Genomic DNA, 5,000 nt, shown 5'->3' with positions numbered 1-5,000 from the left:
CAAAACAGTATCGCCATCTATGAAAATAGGGCGACACCACATGCAATACCGCCATCTATGCGCATCTGACAACACTACGTCCGCACCACAAAACATACCGCCATCTGTAGGTCTCCCGCAACATGACCTCCTGCAACGACGCTACCGCCATCTATGAGACGCCAAGCCGACTAAGACAGCGATGGCGCCACAGTGGCCGCCTTTCGACGCCACCCACAAAGGCTGCAGCCTCTGTCGACCATAGCACCCAATCTCCAGTGGCTCTGCCGCACGAAGCCGTGGACCGGCAATGACGCCACCCGCACCCGTTCGTGCACCACCCCAACCGCCAAACTCGCACCTCCAGCGGATGAACGGCGGACGTTTCCCGCACTCGTAAAGTGCAATCCACCCCTATAACTTGCGTTTCATGAAGAGTTATTTCCAATATGCGACATTCCCGCTGTCCGTATACATGAGCCGCGACCTGTACCACTTACGAGCGAGAGACGCGATCGCGTTGCTCACTGTACGGCGTCCGATACCGAGCCATCAGCATGTCGGTCCCCATGCGCGTTGCACTCGCACTCGCAGTCGCAAAAACGTGGGGCAAATATATTACGCGGAAGAGTTATAACAGACCGAGCCCCACTGCATGGGGGGAGTCTTTGTCACTAATGTACACAGATGGAACATTTTGGACTGGAACCAGATTACCCGTACACACGGCGCTGATTAGTAATCAATGCAGAGCCATCAAACTACAGCAAATATACACAACTGTCCGTATACATGCTGAAAGAGTCTGCCCAAAATGGGAACCACACGTCAGCCAGACACTCTGATCACGCACCACTCTCTGCTTCTAACAGGCGCACATACAATATGTAAGCACCAGCATGGAACAACATCCAGTGCATCTTCTCCGCCACATTACACAATCCACACTATCACAACCAGACCAGGAGGTCCGTGCGGAAAATACAATATCCCAGCCTTTCGACATCCACCATTGCGCAGACCAGGCACCAACACCCACACATGTCCTATACAACGGTGCACCCAACATCACAATAGTACCTCCTGTCACAGCGCACAAACAATGACATGAGTCAAAGACACAGGTCTCACACAAGCATAGAATTGGAGCGCCGCCTCTAATAAGCCAAAGGTGCATCCTGACGTGACAAATCTGATCATGTCACAAGCATTCACTTACTATAATCACTATCAACGAACCTGCCGCCCCCGCCCCCCCCCCCCCCTACACCTTTCCGTACAACAACGTGTAACCTAACCTAACCTAACCTAACCTATGTTGTACCTTAACCTAACCTATGTTGTACCTTAACCTAACCTATGTTGTACCTTAACCTAACCTATGTTGTACCTTAACCTAACCTATGTTGTACCTTAACCTAACCTATGTTGTACCTTAACCTAACCTATGTTGTACCTTAACCTAACCCATGTTGTACCTTAACCTAACCCATGTTGTACCTTAACCTAACCCATGTTGTACCTTAACCTAACCCATGTTGTACCTTAACCTAACCCATGTTGTACCTTAACCTAACCCATGTTGTGCCTCAACCTAACCCATGTTGTGCCTCAACCTAACCCATGTTGTGCCTCAACCTAACCCATGTTGTGCCTCAACCTAACCCATGTTGTGCCTTAACCTAACCCATGTTGTGCCTCAACCTAACCCATGTTGTGCCTTAACCTAACCCATGTTGTGCCTTAACCTAACCCATGTTGTGCCTTAACCTAACCCATGTTGTGCCTTAACCTAACCCATGTTGTGCCTTAACCTAACCCATGTTGTGCCTTAACCTAACCCATGTTGTGCCTTAACCTAACCCATGTTGTGCCTTAACCTAACCCATGTTGTGCCTTAACCTAACCCATGTTGTCGCCTTAACGTAACCCACGTTGTCGCCTAAACCTGCTCTGTAATTGTTATACGACTCGTTCAATTACTGTAGTGTTGCCCACCCGCAACCCTCGCAATATAGTTCGCTACTCGCACTGCCCGCACCCCTGTGTATCGCTTCATGTTAAACACCTTGCAAGTCTTGCTCACTTTCCACATGCTCCTGCTGTACACTGTAATGTGGATGGCAGCAGGACGTACATGCCGCCCCTCCCCACGTCCCCACCTTGCCCCCTGCCTTCGCAAGCTGGTTGGTGAGAAGTTTGCATGTTCAATGCCCTTCGCATGCGACGTACTCAGGCTACGTTGTGGTGCGGCCTGTGTCAACTGTCCGCTGATGTCGTACGCGTGAACCACAATCTGTACTGCACATTCGTCCTTATGTACTGAATGATACATCGTGGCACATGTGTGACCGCACAACGACTGCGCCCAAAAACGGCGGACCATACAGTGCAAATATTGTGCACGCAGCTACGTGTCGTCTCCCTATGAGAGCTGGATTGCAGTGTGGTACGCCATAGAGACGTGTGGGAGGAACGGACGCCGTGGATGGCGATCAGCATGAGCTGTCTGTTGATGTATTCGGACCTAGTCGTCTCTCCTCACACACCGTGATGGCATGGTGCACCGCGTTCCATATCTGCGACATGCTACAGAGGCCGGTTGACAGTCGTTCGAGCAATGGACATCGCATACGTACGGGGGCCACCTTCCACGTATTGTCTAGGCGTGCACATTTTGTTGCGTGTATGTGGGCAGACGTAGTGTGGCGTGACACCTGACACAGGCATGCAATAATCGTTGAAGTTGCAAATGGCGATGGACGCCTGCGTTTTCTGGTGAAGTTACGCAAATGAACAAATGGTAACCTGTTGTGGTGCGGTTGTTCTCGCTAGGGGTGAATCGGTGATGGCGACGATAGGTTGAGGTACTAACCGGTTGTTCCAGCGATACCCACCATGCCGACGAAACTGAACGGCATCTGGGTGTGAAGCGATACGCGGCGGTGGCTGGGTGGGACCGTCCCCGGCCGGTGAGGGGGCGCCTCCCGGCGTGCTGGCCGCGCGGTGCGTGGGCGCACGCGCTACAGCCGGCTGGTGGGGGCGGCCAGTGGCAGGCGCGCCGGCCGACGGACGCGGCAGGCGTCGCAGCTGCGCGCCGGCGCACCCTGCGCGCGGCGCCGTGCGGCCAAAGTAGGTCCTCGCGGGCCCGGTGCGAAGCGCGGTGGACATCTTCAGTGTGCTGGTCCGATTGAGGACTGTGTGCGTTGAGGATGCGCCGCCGCCCGGCGCTCGGCGCCGCGACGCCGTCTGCTGCTCGGTCGCCCCAGCGGTTCTCGCTGGTGGTTTGTATCGCAGCTGTGCGGATGTGTTGGCGCGTGCGCTGTGCTGGGAGAGTTCGCTTCGGCACCCAAGTGGGGCTTTTGTCCTTCTGTGGCGCTGGCGTTGGAGCTGCCGGTCACCGTAGGTGGCGCGTGTTGTCTCCCGCCGGCAATGCCACGACAGCACGCTCCCGGGCCTCTGTCGGCAGCGGCAAGCTCAGTTGGGAGCACGGGTGGTCGCACCGAAAGCGTCTACTCGCCTAACTCCGGGCGATTGCGCCTCTCTCGAACCCGACCAAGTACTTGGGACGGCGCTGCGCGCCGCCGGGACCTGAGAGGGTTTCGAGGTGTATTGTGCAGGGGAGCTCAGCCTCCTCCTGTTTGCAGAATGATTGAGCGGACGCTTGCGTGTTCGCGCGGGCCCCCGGGACACACTCCCGGGCGGCCGGCTGCTCAGCTCTAGTTGACGCAGCTCCCTGGTTGATCCTGCCAGTAGTCATATGCTTGTCTCAAAGATTAAGCCATGCATGTCTCAGTACAAGCCGCATTAAGGTGAAACCGCGAATGGCTCATTAAATCAGTTATGGTTCCTTAGATCGTACCCACGTTACTTGGATAACTGTGGTAATTCTAGAGCTAATACATGCAAACAGAGTCCCGACCAGAGATGGAAGGGACGCTTTTATTAGATCAAAACCAATCGGTCGGCTCGTCCGGTCCGTTTGCCTTGGTGACTCTGAATAACTTTGGGCTGATCGCACGGTCCTCGTACCGGCGACGCATCTTTCAAATGTCTGCCTTATCAACTGTCGATGGTAGGTTCTGCGCCTACCATGGTTGTAACGGGTAACGGGGAATCAGGGTTCGATTCCGGAGAGGGAGCCTGAGAAACGGCTACCACATCCAAGGAAGGCAGCAGGCGCGCAAATTACCCACTCCCGGCACGGGGAGGTAGTGACGAAAAATAACGATACGGGACTCATCCGAGGCCCCGTAATCGGAATGAGTACACTTTAAATCCTTTAACGAGTATCTATTGGAGGGCAAGTCTGGTGCCAGCAGCCGCGGTAATTCCAGCTCCAATAGCGTATATTAAAGTTGTTGCGGTTAAAAAGCTCGTAGTTGGATTTGTGTCCCACGCTGTTGGTTCACCGCCCGTCGGTGTTTAACTGGCATGTATCGTGGGACGTCCTGCCGGTGGGGCGAGCTGAAGGCGTGCGACCGCCTCGTGCGTGCTCGTGCGTCCCGAGGCGGACCCCGTTGAAATCCTACCAGGGTGCTCTTTATTGAGTGTCTCGGTGGGCCGGCACGTTTACTTTGAACAAATTAGAGTGCTTAAAGCAGGCAAGCCCGCCTGAATACTGTGTGCATGGAATAATGGAATAGGACCTCGGTTCTATTTTGTTGGTTTTCGGAACCCGAGGTAATGATTAATAGGGACAGGCGGGGGCATTCGTATTGCGACGTTAGAGGTGAAATTCTTGGATCGTCGCAAGACGAACAGAAGCGAAAGCATTTGCCAAGTATGTTTTCATTAATCAAGAACGAAAGTTAGAGGTTCGAAGGCGATCAGATACCGCCCTAGTTCTAACCATAAACGATGCCAGCCAGCGATCCGCCGCAGTTCCTCCGATGACTCGGCGGGCAGCCTCCGGGAAACCAAAGCTTTTGGGTTCCGGGGGAAGTATGGTTGCAAAGCTGAAACTTAAAGGAATTGACGGAAGGGCACCACCAGGAGTGGAGCCTGCGGCTTAATTTGAC

The 5,000-nt window shown here is 54.1% G+C and overlaps 1 non-coding gene across 1 annotated transcript in view; it reads left to right on the top strand.

Annotated features, from left to right (window-relative positions):
- Nucleotides 1–3,712: 3,712 nt before the first annotated feature.
- The window catches only part of LOC124773161, a 1,909-nt gene continuing 621 nt past the window's right edge, over nucleotides 3,713–5,000 (top strand). The window contains exon 1 of the ribosomal RNA XR_007014497.1: nucleotides 3,713–5,000. This exon is cut by the window's right edge and continues 621 nt beyond it. This is a non-coding gene — a ribosomal RNA (small subunit ribosomal RNA).

Source organism: Schistocerca piceifrons, unplaced genomic scaffold, assembly GCF_021461385.2.
Source record: "Schistocerca piceifrons isolate TAMUIC-IGC-003096 unplaced genomic scaffold, iqSchPice1.1 HiC_scaffold_947, whole genome shotgun sequence".
Taxonomy (NCBI): domain Eukaryota; kingdom Metazoa; phylum Arthropoda; class Insecta; order Orthoptera; family Acrididae; genus Schistocerca; species Schistocerca piceifrons.
The sequence above is the reverse complement of the archived record's forward strand: the minus strand, read 5'-3'. Positions and strand labels throughout refer to the sequence as shown.